We start from the raw sequence: 26,061 nt of genomic DNA on the forward strand, positions 1-26,061 counted from the left end.
CTAATTGAAAAAAAAAAGAAGATTTAGGAGTGCTAATTTGTTTATAAATAAAATAACACACTTTCTGCTGACTTGTCATACCCCTTATTACTAATATATGCAATCTTAAGATTCGATTTTAGCAATAAAATAGCTGGTAAATCATTTTTCCCAAAAATGGTATTTTTTCGATAATTTTCCCAGACTATCAACAAAATCCAAGAAACCGAAGCGCCAACCCAAATTCTGAGCAGTCTCAACATGATAAGGTTAATATCCCCAGTTGCTGTCATGGCGGTGTCGAAATGAAATTGCGACTGTCGAAATGAATTAGAATCAGGGCCCAGGTCCAGCTGTTTTTCTATTTCCTTGATATTAACGAATATTGTCTAGGTCTTGATTGTTTAAATCTTTTCTATTTTAATTAGAAATTATATTGCGAGGCATAAGTTAGGGATATAGAATATTATGCTCATTTTCATATTAATTTGATTTTTTCGTGAACACATTAATACCGCTATTTTTTTTATTGTTTTAGATAGTATTTTTAGATAGTATTTTAGATATAATTTCAGTAGTATTATTTTAGTATCTACATACACAGTTGTGCAAAGATTTACTTAAACTTCTTTTTTGTACTTATACCGGGTGGAAGAAAAGAAAAAATGTTTTTCTTGTTAAGTTTGAGACACCCTGTTGGGAGAACGAGGTACAAATCTGAGTATACATACATCGGAGTCGTATTGTAGTCTTATGTTTTGCTGAACATTTTGTTTTGTGAAAGTCCCTGAGATCTTTAGAAACAAAGAAGATAGGTGGTTTTACTCCTTAACATGTGTTAACTGAAACAAAACTAAATAAAAAAACTTTAAAAACAGAAAGGCACATATCGTAAACAGTTCTTATCGATACATATAAGAGTTATTTGTCGACCTCGTAAGCGGTACGCACAGCGCAACCTAAGAAAGACGAGGTTGTTTAATGGAGGCTCTGTGATGATTTGGAGTAAAATTTCCTTAAGAGTAAATACGGATTTGGTGTCTACGTGGACGCCTTTTAATTAGGGAGAGGTAAATTACACATATTTCTTTCTTAGAACACTATTTAATTTTACTTTCGCACTGTATATAGGAAATAATTTCATCTTTGTGGTATGATCAGACATTTCCCTCGCGCATCGCATGTCGTCGGTTAAAACACAAATTAAAGAGTAAAACCGTCCAGTTTCTTTATTATTAAAGTTATCAGAGAAATTAAAAAAAATAAAATTAACACAATATATTATGAGACTACAACATATACCTTTTCCTCCCTACAGGGTGTCTCAAACTTTTGTTTCGGTTAAAACTTAAACTACAAACGGTATATTTTCTTAATTTCTAAAGACATTAGGCATATTTTTCGAACACAATAGTCGAAACACATTGTCGAATGACAAAATGTTCACAAAATATAAGATTACAATAAAATTCCAATTATACTCACATATTTGTACCTCGTCCTCCCTACACCTACAAGGTGTCTCAAACTCAAACTTAACATAAGAAAAACATCCCTTTTCTTCCACCCGGTATAAGAACAAAAAAGAAGTTTGACTAAACCTTTTCACAACTCTGTAAATACTAAAGAAAAATTTAAAATTAAAAAGAAAAATTGCGGAATCTGTTAATCTGTTCATGAAAAAATCAACTACGAAAATGAGCATAATTTTCTATATCCCTAACTTATGCCTCGCAGTATATGTGGTAAATGTAAAGTTTATACGTGTCTTGGTAAATTTTATGTTCTTCTCTCTTAACCATTGTTATAACAATAACTTTCCTGCAGTCATTGAAAATTGCACATTATTGTACATTATATAGGGTGTCCCAAAAGTAGTGGAACGGTCGAATATTTCGCGAACTAAACATCGGATCGAAAAACTGAAAAATACGTGTTCAATCATTTACAAAAGTCTACCCAATGACATCAAACACCAACCCCCACTACACCCCCTGAAGGTGGGGTGGGGGGTAACTTTAAAATCTCAAATGGAGACCCCTAGTTTTTCTTGCAGATTTGGATTTGTTACGTAAAAGTAAGCAACTTTTATTCAAAACATTTTTTTGAACTGTGGATAGATGGCGCTATAATTGGGAAAAACGATTTATCCTGATACCATAGGTAAATTATACAAACGGTCTAATATCTTGAGAAAAACACTTCCAAATGAGAAACCAAAAAACAGGTTTTTAATATTTTTCGAAAACCTATCGATAAACACCAAAAATGACCCTCCAACCCACCCCCTGGAGACGGGGTGGGGGATAAATTTAAAGTCTTAAATAGCAACCCCCACTTTTTATTGCAGATTCGAATTCGTCATCAAAAATAAAGCAACATTTATTCGAAACATTTTTTAAAATTGCTGATAGATGGCGCTAATAAATCGTATTTTTCCAATTAAAGCGCCATCTATCAACAATCCTAAAAAATGTTTCGAATAAATGCTGCTTAATTTTTCATGACAAATCCGAATCTGTAATAAAAAGTGGGGGTTGCTATTTAAGATTTTAAAGTTACCCCACACCCCACCTCCAGGGGGTGGGTTGGAGGGTCATGTTTAGTGTTATTCGATAGGTTTTCGAAAAGTATTAAAAACTTTTTTTTTAGTTTCTCATTTGGAAGTGTATTTCTCGAGATATTAGACCGTTTCTATAATTTACCTATGGTATCAGGATAAATCGTTTTTCTCAATTATAGCGCCATCTATTCCACAGTTCGAAAAAATGTCTTGAATAAAAGTTGCTTACTTTTACGTAACGAATCCAAATCTGCAAGAAAAACTAGGGGTTTCCATTTGAGATTTTAAAGTTACCCTCCACCCCACCTCCAGGGGGTGTAGTGGGGGTTAGTGTTTGGTGTCATTGGATAGTTTTTTGAAAATGATTCAACACTTATTTTTCAGTTTTTCGATCCGATGTTTAGTTCGCGAAATATTCGACCGTTCCACTACTTTTGGGACACACTGTATATGTTGTAGTATGTATGTTGGATGCCTTGTTACAACGTAAACTAGGGCTCATTATGTTTACAAAGAATCGCTAATTATACGCCAAAAACTGCGGTACCTTGGTGAGTACTGATCCGATCTATATGTTACTAGATTTTTTTTCTTGTCTTGCTTTAAGAAACTTAAAATTTTCATAGCTTTTTGAACCAGCTATATAGATATTTAGTAAGTCACCTTTCCTTTCCCATAATTAATTGTTTGTCTTTTTTATGTTTTTCGTTAGTTTGGCTATTTGGTATGATTTTGTTAGAACATTTTTTGTATAAAATGCATTATATTTAATTTCGATTTAGAGATCATTACCATCTTTCTATGGACCATTTCGAACTCTTTTGTTCTCGTCAGGAAAGCATATGCATACGCAATATTTTTTGTGTATAAATAAGTATGGGATTTGTATCTCTGATAATATTGATGTGTTATTTAATTTATAATCCTAAATTATAATATTATTATTATCATCTTTTCACTAATCCATTTTGTAAGAACTTATCCCGAGCCTTATGAATTTGTGTTTAGTATGTAAAAAACAAAGTCTTTTATTGAAAATGACTTTTTGTTTAATATATAAGAAAACAAAGTATTTACCATTATTATAATTATTATTATGTAATTATATAACTGCTTGTCCTTGAATACGTTGATTCCAACATACGGTGCTAATTTTAAATATGGAATGTACCATGTGTGGTAATCACTAGAGAGGAAGTGCATTTGATTATTTCGGTCTCAATGATTTTTCGTTCCATATTATCTTAATTTTGTGAAAAAATTTTAGTATATTTAAAGTTAAAACTGCAACCTCTGTTTCGTAAAAAAATTGTAATATTTTTTTGTCCCATCAAACCTATTAACATGTTAAAACGTTTTTATGTTTTTAAAATAAAAAATGAAACATCTAATTAATTAATTATAACTATTCTGTAAACTGTTTATATATTTTAGGTTCTATTAGTTTAGTTTATTTTATTTTCATTATACAGTGTGCGCGAAACATTTATGGAATAAAATTTATTGTGTCATTGTTTTAAAAACTTATAAGAAACACTGAGACCCGTCAACTTTTAAATAAAAAAATTGTAAATGAGTTGCAAATGTGAGTTTATGATGAATGAAAATAAAAGAAGACGTATTCACAATCATTTATTGTAGTACTCCGACGACCGGTTTGCTGTCTATAATTTGCACATCATACAGCATCCTCAGGTACCAGTAACAGTAAACTAAATACCCGTGTTGAGCTGCCCTCCCCCCACTTGCAAAAATTAAAAAACAAATAGCCCTGATTTATGAGCTATTTATGAGCTTTCATATTCCGCACACTAAAAATTTTGAGCTCGTTCCACTGAGCAGGAATTTAATACTTTAGTGGGGGGGGGGGCTGAGTCAGCCCCCCCCCACTACTTAAAAATAGGAATATTGAATCGGTTTTTGGGGCAGAATTACGAGCTATTTATGAGCTCTTGAAATTATGTAGTTTCGATTTTTGAGCTCATCCCCTTCACCCCCAAACAATCCTTTAATTGATTTAACTTAAGAGAAAAATGCTAAGAAACCTTAAAATATATCGTATTGCAGATATAATTCCTATAGCTTATATACTCTAAGAATAAACTATTAAATCACGTGCATTTCGATTATTGAGCTACAACCCTTTCGCAAGAAAACCACCCTATCTTCCCGGCTTAAGAGAAAGTTGTACTTAAATGAATTCAATTAAATATTTGGCGACTACATATCATTTAATAATTTATAAGCTCCCAAATTACGCGCATTTAGATCAGTAAATTGCAATTTATTTTGTATAGTGCAGTCACTGAAGGTAAAAATCAACGATTACCTTCAATTTCGGTGAACCTTCATCAATTTTCACGAAAATTGGTCAGTGGTTAGAGGATACCTCAAGAAACAAAGGTGACATGGTACCACCTTGCGCCTTTACCCTGAGGGTGGATACCACCTCTTCTCGGGGGTGAAAATTATTTTATAAAAAATAACTGCACAAATCTATAAAAGAACAAATTATAAGCAAAATTTATTATATAAAGTTATTAAAATAAGTCAATACTTTTTACTTTACAATTATACTTTTTACAATACTTTATTAAAGATCAAAAATTTTAATTATTCGTGAAAAAAATACATGTTTTGAAGCGGTTTTTCGTAAATCACTGAAAAACTGTAAGTTTTTACAAAAAAGTTAATAGTAGTTTAATTCGTATAGCTTATATTCTAAGAATAAACTCTTAAATCACGCGCCTTTCGATTATTGAGCTACAACCGCTTTTCAAGAAAACCATCCCATATTCTCGGCTTAAGAGAGAGTTGTACTTAAAATAATTTAAATTAATTACTTGTCGACTAGATATCGTTTAATAATTTATGAACTCGCAAAATATACGCATCTCAATTATTGAATTGGCAGTTTCTTTCTATAGTGCAGTCTCTGAAGGTAAAAATCAACTATGACCTTCAATTTCGGTAAATCTCCATTCATTTTCACGAAAACTGATGAGCGGATTTTGATGCTATCAACTTTTTCTGGAGCTCATTTTTGATAGGTAATTCTAAGTACTTTGACAAGTATTTAGTACCTAAGTGTTATAAAAATGCACCTTTTTCCCGTTATATAAGCTTGAATCCTTAGATTTGAACAGTCGCAGAAAAAAATATACATTTAATTACCAATAACTTACCTTAAATTAACATTAAAGGGTTTTAATCGAAGGTCATAGTTGATTTTTACCTTCAGTGACTGCCCTATAGAAAGAAAATGGCAATTCAATAATTGAAATGCGTATATTTTGCGAGCTCATAAATTATTAAACGATATGTAGTCGCCAAAGAGGTGCTGATGTGGGATCAGACCACATGCTAATCAAAGCGAGACTAAAAATGAAATTAGCCAGAGATAAAAACCAAAAAATCAGCAGAAGGAACAAGTACAACGTTGATGCCCTAAAACAAGAATGTATAAGAAATAAATTTAGTGAGAAACTGGCAATTAACCGAACAGTATCACAACAAACTGGAGAGTCAGTCGAAGAAACATGGAAATATTTTAAAGAAGTGATGATGAATACAGCAAAAGAAACAATCGGATTAAAAAGAAGACAAAATAAAAAATGGATTACCAAAGACACTCTACTACTGATAGAAGAAAGAAAAAAGATCAAAGAAGAAATTCTACAAAAGGAAGGATCGGAAGAAGAGAGGGCACTTGAAAGGAAATACAAGGCAAAAAACGCAGAAGTAAAAAAACAAGCCAGAAAAGATAAAAGAAACTATATAAATGAGATGCTAAATATATCAGAAAAAGCAGCGAAAGAAAACGACTTACGAACACAATATACAATCATACGAAACTTAACAGGAAAAGCACAACGAAATATACGAGAAGTAAAGGATAAACAAGGAAATAGAATAAAAAATGAGAAAGAAATAATACAAAGATGGAAGGAATATTTCGAAGAGATATATGCTAAGCATGAAATAACTCAAATCATAGAAGATGAAGTAGAATCACCAGAGCTAGAAGTGAATATTGGAGAAATTACAATGGAAGAAATTGGAAACACTCTAAAACTACTAAAAAATGGCAAAGCCGCAGGAATCGACAATATACCCATTGACATAATAAAAGCAGACACCGAGCAGTCAGTAGAGATGCTACATACACTTTTGAATAAAATATGGACGGACGAAGAATTGCCAAAGGAGTGGAAAGAGGGATTGATTATAAAAATACCCAAAAAAGGAGACCTGAGCAAATGCAACAATTGGCGTGCAATAACACTACTAAGTGCCACATCCAAAGTGCTGACCAAAATCATTTTGGAAAGATTGAAGCCGGAACTAGATAAAAAACTGAGAAACAACCAAGCAGGCTTCCGTTCCAACCATTCCACTATTGATCACATTTGCACCCTTAGAATTATCTTGGAACAAACAAATGAATGGAATAAAGATATAGATGTGAGTTTTATCGACTTCGAGAAGGCCTTTGACCGTGTAAATAGGGCACAGATGTGGAAAATCCTTAGATTATATGGGATACCACAAAAAATCATAAACTTTATTAAACTCTTCTACGAAGGATACAAAGCCAAACTAGAACATTCAGGTGAAGTAACAGAAGAGATATCCATAGAAAGTGGAGTCAAACAGGGTTGTGTACTATCCCCTACCCTATTTCTTATTATGATAGATTGGGTAATGAGGAAAGTAATCGACGATCGAACAGGCATCAGGTGGAACCTTTTCAAACAGCTAGAAGATCTCGAATTTGCAGATGACATCTGCCTTATAACTGAACACCGAAATCATATGCAAGCAAAAATTGAGAAATTGGCACAGTACTCCGACACGATCGGACTTCGAATAAACACAGAAAAAACTAAACTTCTAAAAAATAATAACCATCCAAATAATAAAATAATGATAAACGGTAAAGAAGTAGAAGAGGTAGACAAGTTCACATATCTGGGATCTGTCATGGAAAGGAGCGGGGGGTGTAAAAAGGATATACAGACGAGAATAACAAAGGCGCAACACGCATTCAACGCTTTAAATAAAATTTGGCAAACAAACGAAATATCGGAAACAACAAAAATTAAAATCTTTAACAGTTGCATTAAAAGTATACTGCTCTATGGAGCAGAAACATGGAAACAGGACGAAAATACAACTAAAAAACTACAAACATTTGTAAACAAATCTCTAAGAAAAATCCTAAAAATATACTGGCCAAATAAAATAACTAATACAGAACTATGGGAAAGGACAAAGCAAACTAACGTATCTACTACAGTCAAGGAAAAAAAATGGAAATGGATCGGCCACACTTTAAGGAAAGACCAAAGCAGCATAGCAAGACAAGCACTTGAATACCAACCAGAGGGAAAAAGAAAGAGGGGCAGACCAGACAACAGCTGGAAAAGAACAACAACGAGAGAACACGAAAAAATTGGACTAAGATGGGGCGAAGTCAAAAAGAGAGCAAAAGATAGAAGAGAGTGGAGGGAATTAGTTCACAATTTATCCAGAGAATAAAAACAAAAGAAGATGCGCTGTCCCGGCCAGACAGCAATCTTACACTTTTGGCCAAGAAACGCATAAGCGCCCAATACTCCACAAGGAGGGATGGAACGAGAGAGAGAGAGAGAGTCGCCAAATAATTAATTTAAATTATTTTAAGTACAACTCTCCCTTAAGCCGGGAATATGGGATGGTTTTCTTGCGAAGGGGTTGTAGCTCTATAATCGAAAGGCGCGTGATTTAAGAGTTTATTCTTAGAATATAATCTATACGAATTAAACTACTATTAACTTTTTTTTAAAAACTTACACTTTTTAAGCGATTTACGAAAAACCGCTTCAAAACATGCATTTTTTTTTTCACGAATAATTAAAATTTTTGATCTTTAATAACTTAAAAAGTATTGACTTATTTTAATAACTCTATATAATAAATTTTGCTTTTAATTTGTTCTTTTATTGATTTGTGCAGTTATTTTTCATAAAATAATTTTCACCCCCGAGAAGGGGCGGCATCCAACCTTAGGGTAAAGGCGCAAGGTGGTACCATGTCACCTTTTTTCCTTGACGTATCCTCTAACCACTGACCAATTTTCGTGAAAATCGATGAAGGTTCACCGAAATTGAAGGCAATCGTTGATTTTTACCTTCAGTGACTGCACTATACAAAATAAATTGCAATTTACTGATCTAAGTGCGCGTAATTTTGAAGCTTATAAATTACTAAATGATATGTAATCGCCAAATAATTATTTTAATGCATTTTAAGTACAACTTTTTCTTAAGCCGGGAAGATAGGGTGGTTTTCTTGCGAAGGGGTTGTAGCTCAATAATCGAAATGCACGTGATTTAATAGTTTATTCTTAGAGTATATAAGCTATAGGAATTATATCCGCAATACGATATATTTTAAGTTTTCTCAGCATTTTTCTCTTAAGTTAAATCAATTAAAGGGTTGTTTGGGGGTGAAGGGGATGAGCTCAAAAATCGAAACTATATAATTTCAAGAGCTCATAAATAGCTCGTAATTCTGCCGCAAAAACCGATTCAATATTCCTATTTTTAAGTAGTGGGGGGGGGGGCTGACTCAGCCCCCCCCCACTAAAGTATTAAATTCCTGCTCAGTGGAAAGAGCTCAAAATTTTTAGTTTGCGGTATATGAAAGCTCATAAATAGCTCATAAATCAGGGCTATTTGTTTTTTTATTTTTGCAAGTGGGGGGGGGGGGGGCAGCTCAACACGGGTAAACTAAATGATGCCGACACAAGGAATGATTTGTAAAGTCCGCACTATCATAATATATCTTCTCGCTAAATGTATGCTAATAGGACGTATTACATTAATAAATATATATTTGCATTAACATGCATCCAAAAGTGCATAAACGTGTCAAAATCAGTATATCAGTTTAATAAGTAAACTCAGTTGTTGTTACTATTTGCTTGGGCTAGTGACTCATGACACTCCATTACTAACCCTGATGTGACACGTGGTGTATTCAGGGTTAGTAGCTATTGTCAGCTGTCTGTGTAGATTATTATGGTTTTACCAACTATTCCTTTTCAGGTTACCTCTTTTGAAGCTATGGACATACGAGCCAGTTCAGTCTGGATTACACTGGAATTTTTGCCCACACTCCATTTTATGCTAAGGTTCAGTGATCTGGAGTATATCCCGCCTCCTGAGCTTTCTTCCATTTTGGAGCCCTCGGTGTATATGTAACACGCATTTCCACTTTTACTCCTTATGTTGTCTTGTTTCGATTTTATAAGGTTTAATTGAATCGCAGCCTGCATGTAGCAGAATTAGCGCTTCCAGCTCTCCCCGCCAGAAAACACAGGAACGACCCCAGTAGACGATGCCTGTCTTGGTAACCAAGAGCGTCAGAGACCGTCGCTGTTATGATATTCATGATCAGCGTCCTTAAAAACCGCCGAGTAATTAGTTTGCGTTGCGTAACTTGAGGGAATGGTACGGAATCAACCGAACTGTTTAGAGCAGCAGCATCTAAGATCAGAATAGCCATGATGATTGCCAACCTCCGTCGCGGAAATGGTACGTAAAGAAGAAGAAGAATTAGTTTGCAGTGAATTTGAATCAAATTTCCATAAAACTCCAGACGATTTTGGACGCCCACTATGGACATCAGGTGTTTAGCTATGTTTACCAACTTTATACGAGGTATGTCGAAAAATATGAATTTCTCTCTAAGAGTTAAGTACCTTTATAATTCACAATATTTCAACTGGAATGATATAATTGCATATTTAAACATAGTTCTTAATTGCGAACAACTTTTTATAATAAAATTTTTCAATATTGTAAAATATAAATGTGGTATAGGTACTATTGAGCGAAATTAATATTTTTTCCACCTACCTCTACCGAAAGTATACTTTTCCGGACCTGATTGTAGGGAGCAAAGTTGTACTTTTCCTCCCTAGGGAGGAAAATATTTTTCCTCCCTAGGGAGGAAAAGTAAAAATGACGTCATGGTATTTCATTCATGAAATATAACTTATTGACGCCCTGTATAATATCTATTTTCTATTACGAAGTATCTATACATTTTAACGTTTATTTATAAAACATCCTGTATTTTGCAGAATGGTAAAAAACAGTAAATTGTTATTTTGATTTAACAATGTTTACATTAATAATTTGACTTATATTTGACAGTTGACAGTAATATTGTACCTACTTGTTGTTTTAGTTCTAATAAATTTTGTTGGTTAGTTACATAAATAAATTAAGTAAAAATGAAAAAATTACTTGTTATTTGAGGAAGGTGGAAAACCCATATGTATAACATGGGAGTAAAGTGCCTTTTCCTCCCTTGAATGATTACTGCCCTCCGCTACGCGTCGGGCAGTAAACTTCATTCTCGGGAGGAAAAGTTACACTTTCCTCCCTTGTTATACAAATAGCTATTTTATATACCTCGTACAAAATCAATAAAATTTAATATCTGATTATTGCAACTTAGGGTTTATACCATGCAGAGCATTCTATGAAGGATAACTTTTTTTCGTAATATAGATATGTAATAAAAAAAGTTTCCCATAGGTTCCATGCTACGCAAACACACTGTATAAGAAATCAAGAAAGAATTGTTTTAACATTTACTATTTTTAAAGCTGGTTATTAAATGTATTGTAGGTAAGTTGTACAGAAAACAACAAAAGAAGTTGTTTATTTGGAATGGGTCTGTATACCAATACAGATGAGAAATGTAAGTTGTTATGAATAGTGAATGATAACGCTAACACAAAAAAGTTTTTGTTAAATAAGTCGTATTTAGTAATAGGTCTGGATCCCGCGTATGAAAAAAAAAGTTGATTAATAGCAAGCTGAAAATTTGTTAATAGCTTAAGGGTGTCTAGTAGGACAAACTTTGATATATGGGAACACTGGAACAGGGGAAGTTTTATTTGTGGAACAGGTTAAAAATTTGGAACGGTCAGACCACGAAAACGGCACATGTATTTTGTCCGACAGAACAGACTTAAACTCTCCGAACAGAGATTAAACTCTCATGCAAAAATCAGACTGCTATTTATCACCAAATGGGCGTTTTAATGAGTGGAACATGTAGAATATGTCAAATGACACGAATTATGACAGGTGATAAATATGTAGCAGTCTGATTTTTGCATGAGAGTTTAATCTCTGTTCGGAGAGTTTAAGTCTGTTCTGTCGGACAAAATAAATGTGCCGTTTTCGTGGTCTAACCGTTCCAAATTTTTAACCTGTTCCACAATTAAAACTGCCCCTGTTACAGTGTTCCCATATATCAAAGTTTATCCGACTAGACACCCTTAAACTATTAACAAATTTTCAGCTTGCTATTAATCAACTTTTTTTCATACGCGGGATCCAGACCTATAATTGTTTAACGCGGGAGCAGTCGCGCTCACTTCTGTCACGTAAGCAGTCGCGCATAGAACAAAATCTAACAATACGAATTTAAAACAAATTTCAATTTTATAATATTTTTGTGGGCCGGCGTACCGAAGTGGTAGTGTGCTTGGCTCGCGTGCCGGTGGTCCGGAGTTCAAATACTACCGCCGGCAAAAACAACTAGACATTTTTAAAATGTTTATAGGCCCCATGTCGACTCAGCCTGAATAAAATGAGTACCTTGGATAAAACCAGGTGTAATAATAGGCGGTCGAAGCGTAACACTGGCCCTGTTACCTTCCTTGTATACCGTAGGCTCTAGATATAGCAGACTACCCTGCTATACTCCCAAAGCCACAGCGGTATAAAACGGGAGATTATTATTATTTAATATTTTTGTTTGCTTGTTATGTTAAAAATATCTATTTCTAACAATTTTAAAGCTAATTGGTTCCCACCAAAGCCATAAATTCCACAAAAAAAATGAAATTAAAAAAAATTTTAAAAAAATCCTACGCATTACTACAATCTTCTTCGAGGCACTTACAAGTGGAAAGTTATGTTGCAAAATTTTTCATTAAGTTATCACGGAAAATGATAAAAAGTTGGATTTTTTCTAACGGCGCGACTGCTCCCGGGTTAAAAGGGGCCCCATTTCAAATTCTGCGGGGGCCCCGACGGAGTTTGTTACGCCACTGGCAATAAGCATTTGCCACGTTTGACTCCTTACGTTGTCTTATTATATTTAGATTTTGTAGGGTTTGTCGAAGACAAACGTAGGTTTTATTGAGTCACACCCTACACACAACAGCGCCGAAATGATAGGAACGACTCCAGGAAGCAAGGCCTGTCTTGTTGACAAAGTGCATCGGAGACCGTCGCTGTTATGATATTTATGATGAGCGTCCCTACAAACTCCCTAGTATTTAAAAATGTATAAACATTCTCAATTTCTTTGCAAAACGAAAATGCAGCAGCTGCATAATACTCTGGTTAAATCGGAGAGTGCAGGAAGAGTCTATACCGGTTTCGGAGATCTTTTTCCCCTCATCAGTAAACCCATATCCTCTTCTCTCCACTTTAACCATTTACCATAGCTTGGACCTTCCCGAAGCCTTAGTTGGGCCTTAGTTAGTTTGTCCCTAGTATTTAATTTGCAGTGATTTTGAATTGAATATTCATGAACTCCAGACGATCATGGACGTCCATTATGGACATCAGGTGTCTGAGATACCATCTCCATTGTGATATTCGTGTTTAGCGGGCCTCTATTTTCTTCAATTATTTCCGAATATGCCTTTGAAAAATGCATTTTCCTTGTTTAATAATGCATTTGAATTTGGTCATCATCAGTTTTTATCAAAAAGTTTCCCAAGTGCCATTGAGATTCATCCAACTACAAAAATTTGGTAGGTTTTTTGCTTCATTTCCTCGCCTATTGCATCTTTAAATTTAATTCGTTTTTGACTTCATTAGTTTATAGCTACTTCAATTATTGTAATCTATCACCAAAAATTAAACAGAAAATATTTTCAGACATCTACAATCCGTCTATGTCTCTTTCGCATCATGATAATGCTCGATCCAATTTTCCTACATTAACAGGATAGCAGCCAGTTCACTCTGGACTTCCCTGGCATTTCTGCCCATACCCCATTTTATACTAAGGTTCAGTGATCTGGAGTATATCACGCATCCTCAGCTTTCTTCCATTTTGGAGCAATCGATTTATTTGCAATACCCATTTGCCACGTTTAACTCTTTGTTGTCTTGTTTCGATTTTGTATGATTTAATTGAGCCGAAGCCTGCATGTAGCAGGGTTGACGCTGCCAGCTCTCTTAGGCAGAAACAACAGGAACGACTACAGGAGACGAGGACTGTCTTTGTGACCGAGTGCGTCGGAGACCGTCGCTGTTATAATATTCATGGTCAGCGTCCTCAAAAACTGATAATTAGTTTTCGGCGACTTTGAATTGAACTTTCATAAAACTACAGACGATTATGGATGCCCATTATGAACATCATGTGTCTAGGATACCATATCCATTGTGATATTCGTGTTTAGCGGGTCACTATTTTCTTCAATTATTTCCGAATATGCCTCTTGAAAATGCAGTTTTCTTGTTCAGTACAGCAATTGGACTTAGTCATCATCATTTTGTTCAAAAAATTAAGGCTTTTACGAATCGAATGCAAAAAGTACCATTAAGATTCATTCAACTACAAAAATTTGGTAAGTTTCTTGCTTCATTTCCTCGCCTATTGCATTTTTAAATTTAATTTATTTTGACTTCAAGTTTAAACGTACTTCAATCATTTTCAGCTTTAACCAAACATTAAACAGAAAATATTTTCAAACGCCCACAATTCGTCTATGTCTCTTCCGCATCATAATAATTTTCGATCCAATTTCCCTACACTAAAAGGATGGATCAGATATTGGCGATGAATTTGACTGGTTCTCTAGTGATGAAAATAGCATCTAATACATTAAGAGCCGTACAAAATAACCGCTCAGTTTGCCTCGAACGATTCGCCAGTGTTTTGCTGCCAGTTTGCTTGGTTTTATTTATAGTTGTCAACATGCAATGTTGAAAGAAGTTTCTTGAGGTGTGTATTTCGTTGATGTATTGTTAGACGTGTTTTAGTATTGTGTGTTTAGATTGTCTACACTACAGGATATCAGATCTCAGTATAACAGAGAAATATCCCATTGTACGCACCTGTTAACACAATTAAGAGAATTCAGAATATACAGAAGAGATAAAAACATTACTTAAGTCATGTTACATTTGAATGTAAATTTTTAATGGATATTGTCCTCTTTATAAATTCAGAATTTTTCCTGAAGACATTCCATAGACCTTTTACACAACACTAGTGTTTCCTCTTTTATTAGCGTTACATCCTTCATTAAATTTTAAGATGAAGAAGTTAGTTAATTACATACATACATAATCGATTGCCTCTTTTACCATTAGGTGTCGAGGATTCCTTCTTTGTATAATACTCTCTGCTAATTTACGCCACTTCTTCCTATCTACTGCTAAAACTTTTGCTTCTTGCCACGATGTTCCTCTTTTCTTGCCCCTCTGCTTTTACCCTCTGCTTTGGCCTCCCATGTCATTTTCACTTGTCTGTCACCATTCATTTTTATCATGTGTCCAGCCCATTTTAACTTCTTTTCTTCAACTTTTTCGTTGAGCGATTTTACCTGTAATTCATGTCTTATATCTTCGTTTCTTCTTTTGTCTAATATTTTTGATCCCACCACTTTTCTTAAGTATCTCATTTCTGTAGCTTGTAATATTTTTCTTTGTCTGTCATTAAGTACCCAGTTTTCTGCCCCATATATTGTAATTGGCATATATACGGTTTTATATACTCTAATTTTGGTTTTTCTCGATATTTCTCTTTTGTTTAGGAAATTTTTATACAGTGAATAATAAGTTCTCGTTGCCAATTTTATTCTGTTTCCGATTTCATCTTCTTGTGTACCTTTGTTGTTTAACATTATTCCCAAATACTTAAAGAGGTCTACTTACTCGATTTTTTGCCCTTCGATTTCAATATTTACAGTTGCTTCTTTGTTAGCTATTGTCATTACTTTAGTTTTCTCCATCTTTATTATTAAGTTGTAGTTTTTTAGTTCTTCAGCCCAGATTCTTATGTTATCTGCAGGAGCCTTTTCAGTTCTTGCAACTAATACAATGTCATCAGCAAATGCACAGGCATTAATTTTTATTTGCTGCAAATTTCTATATCCCATTTTTTAGTTTTTTTCAACTTTTTTTAATAACTTCATCCATAACAGAAATAAATAACAGTGGGCTCAGCATTTTACCTTGTCTAATCCCGTCGTTCTTAGAAAATTCGCCTGAGATTAAGTTACTTGTCCTGACCTGGTTTTTTGTGTTGACATACAAACTCTTTATTACACTTACAAGTTCGTCATCTACTTCCTTGTTTATCAGGCTTTGCCATATTCCTTCTCTATTGACCATGTCAAACTCCTTTTTCATATCTAAAAACGCCAGGTACAGTGTATCGTTTTTTAACAGTGTTTTTTCAGTAATTTGCTCTAGTGTGAATATAATATGATCTTGTACTCTGTGTGATGGTCTAAATCCACTTTGTATATCTGCTAGTCGAGGCTCAAATATTTCTCGTAGTTTCTTTTCTAGAATGATTTCGTAGATTTTCAACGCTGAGCAGAGAAGTGATATATCCCTATAAGTATTGCACTCTTTAGTGTCTCCCCTTTTGTGTATACGCAGTATTAGTGAAATTTTCCAATCCTCTGGGATTTTTTTTGTTTGTCCACGCTAAATTTAGTAGGTCATATAATTCTTGTTTACCCTGTTGTCCAAGATAACGTATGTCCCTAAAGTTTTCGGAAAATTTTAGATTTAAAATTATTATTGGTAGGAAGTATTGGATCAAGTTGCCATTGGAAACCACAGTTAGTAAACAACTTAACCCACGGTTATTAGACTTTATTACGGTTGTCTTGTCCGACGGTGGTGGGGAGACTTATATTTTTGACTTTACGTCACAAGAGTTTACATTCCCATATTTTTAAATTATTTTCGATCATTGAATGTGTGTTATTGTGTATATATGTGTATTTTTTTTTTATTAACAAAAATCGCATCAGCCAAATTGGCTATTAGCGAAACAATAGTGGTGAACAATAATTTTTATTACATTTGTGTTTTTATATATTGTATAAAATGTTAATTGCACTTAGGAACCTCTTTAAATTTGACATATTGCACTGTAGGCCTAAAATGTCACTTAGTTTGTTTGGTATATTGTACAATATGCGCTTTGGCGTTAATGCTGCGCAATTCTCCAATAAATGTTTGATTGTTAACTTTTCTTCACAGTTGTCACATCTTGGTTCTTGTTTGTCGGAAAACACATGACTATTAGTTAATCGTGTATGACCCAATCAGAGTCGCGATATATGTGTATTATTTGTGATATTATGAAATAATAAGACAAATAGTACACATTTTATCTTATACCGGGTGGCGAATCGTAAAAAGGGCCATAGGAAATTCAATGTAAAGTTCTGAATTGTTGAATTCCTGCTTCCCTAATTATTCTACATCAAAAGTCATGAGAGAATACTTGTAGAGAATTAAAATCTGTATTAAAATCAAAAGTTAAAATTGTTCTACGATTTAAATGCATTCCAAAATTTTGAAAAATATGATACATTTGCCACAATAGGTATGCGTGTAAAAGTAAGGCCACACGTTACTATTTAACTGACAGTGCTCACACCATTGACTGAATAAAAAAATCTTTATTATTAATCCTTTCTCCGCAACTGAGGGTATCTTATCAACTGTATTGTTTTTAAACAATAAATGGTAAAATAAAAATATTGACAGTTCAAAAATGTGAACATTATTGCATTGTGTGTGGCCTAAGTTTGGGCTGAAAACTAAAATGTATTACATTTTTATAAAATTTTGGAATATGTTTAATCACGTAGACCAATTTTAACAGTTATTTCCAATACAGATTTCAATCCTCTTCAAATAGTTTCTAATGTCTTTTGATGTAAAATAATTATTAGGGAAGCTGGAATTCAACAGTTCAGAATTTTACATTGAGTTAATGCAAAACTTTGACGCATGTCAAAATTCTCAATGTGTTTTAATTGTATTCATTTTTTTCGAGTCCTGAGAAAACTAATAAATATTTTTGAAAAATTTAAACTCAGAATGAAAGACTACATTATTACCGAGGGCTGAAAGTCCCTGAAAACTTCTATAATGTTTATTTTAATAAGTTACAGGGCTGAAAATAAAAGAGAAGTGTGATATTTAATTTCAAATATTTCATTCAATAGAATCTGCTTGTTCATTCTAAGAGGCTTTCCGCCCTCGGTAATAATGTAATCTTGCATCCTGCGTTTAAATTTTTCTAAAATACTTGGTTTTCTCAGGATTCGAAAAAAATCATATTACGATTCAAATGACAGTATACTCTCGTGACGTAATCTCACCCTTAATGTTCATTGGTTAGTCGATTTAGGCAACCGTAGTAATGTCTAAGAACCGTGAACTTAACCGATATAAACAATGACCGTTTTGACAAATAAGGTTCGTTAAGATGTCGTACAAACTTAATATTCGTCAAAGTATTTATCGTTCAATTGGACATGTACCAAAACGCGATATTGTAAGAATTTTTAGTGCTCAAAATATTTGTGTCAACGATTTACCAGACAATTAAAGAGTGAGAAAATGGTATGCCATGCCTTAGTTTGTCCAAAAGTGGAACACTAAGAGTTTTAACTTCTGTTCGGGAACAGAGATTAATTCAGAGTATGGAGAACCGATTAGGAAAGTCTGCGAAATGTTGGCCAAAGATATATTTTTTCACAAAAATGACTGTAGAAGAATTTTTAGAAATCATTTAAAACGATATAAAAGAAGAAATGCTTCTACATAAGTACACACCAGCGCAGTTAGAAAAAAATCCTAGATGTTGCCGTGCCTTGAGACGTATTCATTTTCCTGGTAAAATTCTCATTATGGATGATGAAAAGTATTTTACTTTATCCAATTCCGAAATGAAGGGCAACGATGGATTTTATACACGCAATGTACAAGATGCACCGGACGAAGTTAGGTTTAAGGGAAAAGTGAAATTTGCCAATTAAATTTTGGTATGGTGTGCCATCTCAGAAATTGGTGTTTCACAGCCGTTTGTTGGGAGTGTTCGCGGTGAAGCTCTCAATGCTCATATTTACGTTGACAGGTGTCTTACAAAGCTTGTTAAATTTATAAATGCTCATCACCCCAATGATGAAATCATATTTCGGCCCGACCTAGCCTCATGCCATTACGCCAGGAGAACGACAGATTAACTGCTCAAAATATAAATTTTGTTCCCAAGCGCGACAACTCTCCAAATGTGCCACAGGCGAGGCCTATAAGAGAGTTTTGGGATGTTTTGAGTTGAATGGTGTGTAATAATGGCTGGGAAGCCAAAAATGAAGATCAGCTAAGGCGAAGAATTTTGCAAAAATTTCGCGAGATCGATTTCGAAACAGTCCAAAGGCTTATTGCACACGCACTACGTGCGATCAAAGATCACGGACTTCTTTCTGTTGTATAAAAATACATTATAAACCTTAAATATGCAGACTTAATCTCCTGTATTTAGTTAATAAAATAAACTTAACTTACAACTAGAAAATACGTATTTATTTTTCCCGAAAACTTTAGGGACATAGGTTATTTCAATAATTCAGCATCTATTCCGTTAATCCCTGCTGCTTTACCAACTTTTAGTTTTTCTAGTGCATCTTCAACTTCTTCCATCTTTATTTTAGTTTCATGAACGTCTTCTTACCCTCTTTCAGGTGTTTCATCTGCTATCTGTGTACGATCCTCTGCTGTTGTATTTTCATTGTTTAAAAGTTAGTTGAAATATTCTCTCCATCTGTCTATAATGGGCTCATCCTCAGTTATTATATTTCCGTTTCTATTTTTGATTTTTTTGTTATTTCTTTAATATTTTCAGTCATCAAGGGTTAGCTCCCTTCATTTTCTTCTTTAAGTGCCATCTATGCGAAGAAGTTTGGCAATCATCATGGCTATTCTGACCACCGAGGCAGCTACTCTGAACAAACAAATTCTCTCTGGTTCTTTAACCAGGAAACACGTCTCCTTCCTACGCTTCTCCTACCCTAAGCCGATTTATTGCATTTCGGTTTAATATCCATGATTCAGCTCCATACTAAAGCACACTGTGTACATAACATTTAATTAGCCTTAGTCTGAGGACCAATGTCAGATCTTTGCTACATAAAATCTTTTTCATTTTCACGATTTTTTTACTCTCTCAATCTGCTGGCCGCCTACCGTTAATATTTCGTTTGTATTGTTGTTATTTCTAATTGTCATAAATTTGGTTTTTTTGATGTTCAGAAAGAGTCCGTATTCTCCATTATATCTTAATATTTTGTTCATTATTCAGAGTACTTCTATGAGTCGGTCATGTGTTACCTTATCGAATGCTTTGTTGTAGTCTATAAAGCAAACATAAAGATCTCGGTTAACACCTAAGCATCTTTGTGTCAGCAAGTTAAAAGAAAATAGGGCCTCTCTTGTGCCCACTCTCTTCCGAAATCCAAATTGGGAATCACTAATATCTATCTCCAGCATAGAGTGTATTCTATTATGGATGAACTTTTTAGCAGGGTTTTTAGGGTATGTGACATTAGGTTGATCATTCGATAATCACTAAATCCTTTGGAATTTACTTTTTTGGTAAACAAATAAATGTTGATGTCAGCATTTTACGTGGAACTGTGTTAAATAGTTGGACTAAAAAATCTATATTTTTTTCATTGACCAGGTTTAGCAATTCATTTAGCAATTTAGCAAATTATAGTTTCCAATGTCCATTGGGATATTCCCTTCTCTAACATTATCTTTTCTATATTTCAAAATTCTTACGTATGACAAGAGTGAAGAAGAGCTACACGCATTTGGAAGTCACGGACAGATGAGGACATCTTGAATGAGAATCTCAAGTCCTCTACTGTCTTGTTCGCTATAGCTATGTTAGTGTCCAATATCCCTAACAGATAGGTACCATAAAAATAAAGGATAAGAAAAATATCTCCCTGCTTTAAATCGAGTCGGTACTTCACTTGTCATATTTTTTGTTTTATTATGATTTCCAATTTGCTTTTAATTGTACTACATAGTTTGCTAAACACTAGAGTTACTAAAACAAGCCTATGTCGTGGGCAAATTACTTTTTTCTACGGCCGTGCTAAAAGAGCCACTTTCACGCACGCATTTCGTTTCCGAAAGTTGCACTTTCCCGCATGGCGTGAGTGAAAGTAAATTTTCCCGCACGGCGTGCGGGAAAGTAAAATGCCTTGTAATTTAGCATTATAATATATTATAATACATGCAATAAACTAATATTAAATTTTAGATATTATTTACTAATTTATTTCAAATTTATCTTATTGTGTTCATGTTTTAATGAAATTAGCGCGATTATTTCATTCATAGGAGATTCTGGCCAATAGAAAGCTACAGAAATCTGAATTAAATCGATAATTTTTGATAATCTCCCGTCGTTAAGGATATTACGTCAGATGCCCTTCGTTGCTACGAAAAAATACATTCAGTGACATTAATGACCATTAATGTTTTAAAAATTATAAAAGTGATGACTTTCAATCGTCAAATATTTATAAAAACTGTGGGTTTAATGGTACTTACATAAATAAATTACAATAAAATTTTGGTTTTAAACAGTTTTATTCATGAAATAATCGCAACAAATTGCACTCGACCTCTGAAATTAATATAGAACTTTTACTCTCGTGACACTTTGACATAATTTCACTCGCCTTCGGCTCGTGAAATTAAAACTGTCAAGGTGTCACTCGGGAAAAATTCAATAATTTCAGAGCTCTTGTGCAATTACTACTGATTATTCGATGAAATAAAATTGTTTTGACATAATATTTAAAAGTCAGATCAGTAGATAATTACAATGATTTTGAATCGTCGTCATGGAAACCAATATCGTCGTCGTGGTAACCTATTATATTGAAAGTTTGGTTTTGACAACCTTGTCAAAGAATTAATTTGTGTATTTTCACTTCTAAATAAAAATTGATATAAGTCTATTTTTGTGGCTTTTTTCCAAACTTACGGACCTACAAAAATTATTGTTCCTAACTCATGCGGAAAATGTCTTCCCCGCACTCGACTGCTTGCCCGAACTCCGCTATCGCGTCGTTCGGATCAACGGCAGTCTCGTGCGTGAAAGTATCACTTTCCGCACTAGTTAGGAAAATAACTATATTCCATTGTTTGGCTTTGTTTTTACCAATGACTTTATTTATGAATCCATTAAATGTTCATGTCATCCATACTTGCAGAGGGTAGGCGAAAAATCTTGGTCCAATTCTATTTAAATATGTACATTAATTTTTTTCGAATCCTGAGAAAACTAATAATTAGTTTGTAAAATTTAAACGCAGAATGGAAGATTATATTATAGTCCTGTCTCCAGTGAGGGTACAACGACCTCCTTAATTCAGATGGACTTACCCATTTTTTTATGTATTTTGAACTGTAGAACACGAATTTTTTGGGTAACAGTCGATCCGGATGTTTATAAGATTGTTATAAACAAAGAACTTAAGGAATCACATAACAGCGATTTTTCGCAAAACAAAACATTGTTTTGTATTTTTTGGGTCATTCTAAGCAAAAAATGTTTTTACAAGTTTTTTCGTAGGATGCATAGTTTTCGACACAAACGCGGTTGAACTTTCAAAAAATCGAAAAATTGCAATTTTTGAACCCGAATAACTTTTGATTGAAAAATAAAATTCGGCAAATGCGGTAAGCAATTCTGCTTACCGCATTTGAAAGTTCAAGTTAAATTCTATCGGTGTTGATTACTTTCATTGCTAAAAATGTTTTATTGTTAAACAAAGCTATAAACACATAGTGATTTAATGATGTTTTCAATGCATTTCCCATTTGAAATCGAACGAGTAGGCGCGCATACAGACAATTTCTACGTAGATTACGTACATTAAACGCATTAATTGGGCACGGGAAACACTATGTGTTTATGGCTTTGTTTAACAAATAAAAACTTAATTTTTAGCAATGCAAATAATCAAAACCGATAGAATTTGACTTGAACTTTCAAATGCAGTAAGCAGAATTGCTATTTTTTTTAGTCAAAAGTTATTCGGGTTCAAAAATTGTACTTTTTCGATTTGTTGAAAGTTCAACCGCGTTTATCTCTAAAACTATGCATCCTACGAAAAAACTTGTGAGACCATTTTTTGCTGAGAATCACCCAAAAAATAAAAATAAATGTTTTGTTTTGCGAAAAATCGCTGTAATGTAATTCCTCAAGTTCTTTGTTTATAAAAACTTATCGACATCCGGATCAACTGTTACCCAAAAATTCGTTCTACGGGTCAAAATACATAAAAAAACTTGGGTAAGTCCATCTGAATTAAGGAGGCCGTTGTACCCCCCCGGCGACAGGACTATTATTACAGAGGGCCGAATGTCTCTTAAAATAAACGGAAAGTTTCTATTGAATGAAATATTTGAAATTAAAAATCATACTAAATTTTCTTTTTTTACCCCTGTAACTTATTAAAATAAACATTATAGAAGCTTTGAGGGACTTTCGGCCCTCGGTAGTAATACATTTATTCATTCTACGTTAAAAATTTTCAAAAATACTTATTAGTTTTGTTAGGATTAAAAAAAATTAATGCATCTAAAAAGCATTAGAGCATTTTGCGCCACACCCTTAATCGTAGACCACTTGTTGAGCAAGTACGAGAGTGTAAAGAGTAACATTGTGCTACTTCGCTGCGCCTCGGTCTACTTCCATTCGGTGACGGTTTTGCGATCAAGTCAAAGGAACGAAGTCCTTACCGCCCGGCGTGAATGTGTTCCTCGGAAAGTAGAACGAGTGTGTAGTGACGGTACTTCGGACTTCGGTCAACTTTGCCGAAGTAACTTTGCGAGAGTATAGTGCTCGCTTTAGCGTTTAGAGCTAGTAAGTGTAGTAAATATTTGTAACAATAATTTTATCTGCCAAAAGGAGTCTAATAATTATTTTAATGGTCTATAAATTTAAATCTAATTACCTTAAACCACATAACTGTACATCTAAATTATAATATAAATAAACATCAGCTGACATATCTAGAAAACAAAACTGAGAGATAGAGATTTAGGTGATGCTTTTCATTTTGATTTTATTCTACCACTATCATTACTGGTTTTAACTATCCTTTGAAGACTTTTTTATCCATCTGTATTAACCCCTTTTTGACAGGACACGAATATAATTTTTGGTGTTTTATGTTTTTTTCCAATTTGTATTTTGTTTTCTCAAATACAGTATGCGACAAAATAAACAGTACTGAAATGAATATTCTCTCTCTCCTGTCGTTTCCCCATTACTGAGGATCGTGATTTCTTCCAATATTCCTAATAATGTTTCTCCATTGGTCTCTATCTTCAGCTGCTCTAAGAGCTTCGCAGAATGAGTTTCCAGCTGAATGCTTTATTTGGTCAGACCATCTAGTTGGTGATCGTCCTCTTGATCTTCTCCCCGGAACGTTTCCAGAAACAATTAATCACTCCAAACTGTCGTCATCTCTGCGAACCACGTGACCAAAGAATTGCAGAATTCGTTGCAGACATATTGTGGACAGCCTTTTTTAATATTGAGTTGGTATAGAATGAAAACGTTTGTCCTATGAGCTGTCCAAGGTATGCGCAGCATTTTTCTCCAGCACCACATCTCAAAGGCATCAATTTTTTGGCGCTCGCATGCGCGAAAAGTCCAAGTCTCTGCTCCGTATAGAAATATTGAGAATACAAGGGCATTCACCAGTCTCATCTTGATATTTTGAGAGAGAGATCTGTCTTTCCAAAGTTTAGTTAGGCGACTCATCGCATTTTTTGCCATACCAATACGTCTCCGAACTTCTGCTTCACAGTTACCATCGTTACTTATACTAGACCCGAGATAGACAAAGGTGTTTACTATCTGGTATTCCTGTAATATGTTAGTCAGTTGAATAGTGTCAAATCTGTCGACCACCATTATTTTTGTCTTAGCTTTATTGATTTTCAGACCAACTTAATTGCTTTCGTACTCAACTTTTTGCAGAAGATCAAACATTTCTTGCTCATTTGCTGCTATAAGTGTAGTGTCATCAGCAAATCTTAAATTGGAGATTTTTCTACCAGCTACTGTTACTCCACCGGCCCATCTTTCTAAAACCATCCTCATGACATGTTCACCATAAATGTTAAATAAGTCAGGTGACAACACGCATCCTTGTCTAACACCTCTCGGTCTTGAATTGGTTTGAGAACTTCTGATCTAGTCGTACTCTCGCTATATTAGACTGATACAGATTTTTAATAAGTGTCACCAGGTGCATTGGTGCGCCCATTTCTATTAAAATTGACCACAGATTTATCCAGCTTACACAATCAAATGCCTTTTGGTAGTCAACGAAGCATATAATCATAGGTACTTGAAATTCTCTAGACTTTTCAATGAGTTGTCTCAGGCTCAGGATTTGTTCCCTTGTACCTTTACCCTTTACAAGCCCCGCTTGTTCCTGGGGTATTTGGTAATGTAGATAGGTTTTTAATCTGTTTTTGATGATATGCAACAAGATTTTACTAGCATGTGTTATTAGTGACAGTGTGCGGTAGTTTTCACATCTGGTAGTAGTTCCTTTTTTGTGTAGCGGGATATAAATTGAGGTACACCAACCAGATGGCCATTTACCTGAATTCCAAACAGCGACACAGATAGAATGGATGATATGTAATCCTTTGTCACCTAGTAACTGTAGTATTTCACATGGTATTGAATATCAATGCCTGGGGATTTATTTCTCTTTAGTGATTTAATTGCATCTTTGACTTCAGCGAGTAAGACAGTAGGATCTCTAGGGTAGTCAGAAGGCCACTGATTTTCTGCTGATACCTCGTTATTTTTATATAGCTCGCCACAGTAGTTTCGCCATGTTTCCAATATTTCATCAGTATTGGTCTTTAAATTACCTTCCTTATCTATTACAGACCACGTTTGAGGTTTAAATTCTCTGGTAAGGAGTTTTATCTTCTGGAATCAGTCCCTCGGTTCATTTCGACAGCCATGTTCCTCTATCTCTCTGCATATTTGAGAGATGTAATCAGCTTTATCTTTGCGGCACTGTTTTCTGATTTCTCTCGATAACGCTCTGTATTCATCGTTTGTTCCGTATCTAGTTTTATGTTCTTTTCTGCGTTGAATCACAGTCCACGTATTATCGGATATCCATGGCTAACGGCCAGTGGAAACCGCTGCCTCACAGCCTTTTGCAGCCTAGATTACCTTATCTTTGAGATAGATCCAAGTGCTCTCAGACTCACTATCTACTTGGTCTAAAGCAAGAGTATCTTCTAGGTTTTGTTGGAAGTCATTGATTTTTGATGGACTTAGAGACATGACTTTTCTCTGGGGTGTTCTTTTGGGGACTTTGA

General features: G+C 34.3%; 2 protein-coding genes across 13 annotated transcripts in view; one reads left to right on the top strand and one right to left on the bottom strand.

Moving 5' to 3' along the window:
- The window catches only part of LOC114333247 (elongation of very long chain fatty acids protein-like), a 351,442-nt gene that overhangs the window by 74,482 nt on the left and 250,899 nt on the right, over positions 1–26,061 (bottom strand). The window lies entirely within an intron of this gene.
- The window catches only part of LOC114333136 (obscurin), a 615,016-nt gene continuing 603,414 nt past the window's right edge, over positions 14,460–26,061 (top strand). For 9 of the 10 annotated variants that reach the window (XM_028282967.2, XM_028282979.2, XM_028282971.2 and 6 more), the window contains exon 1: positions 14,461–14,578. The gene's annotated coding sequence lies outside the window, so the exon portion shown is untranslated. Of the gene's footprint in view, positions 14,579–26,061 lie in introns of all 10 variants that reach the window. The other variant, XM_028283003.2, reaches the window with a different exon arrangement.

This window comes from Diabrotica virgifera, chromosome 1 (assembly GCF_917563875.1).
Source record: "Diabrotica virgifera virgifera chromosome 1, PGI_DIABVI_V3a".
Classification (NCBI taxonomy): Eukaryota; Metazoa; Arthropoda; class Insecta; order Coleoptera; family Chrysomelidae; genus Diabrotica; species Diabrotica virgifera.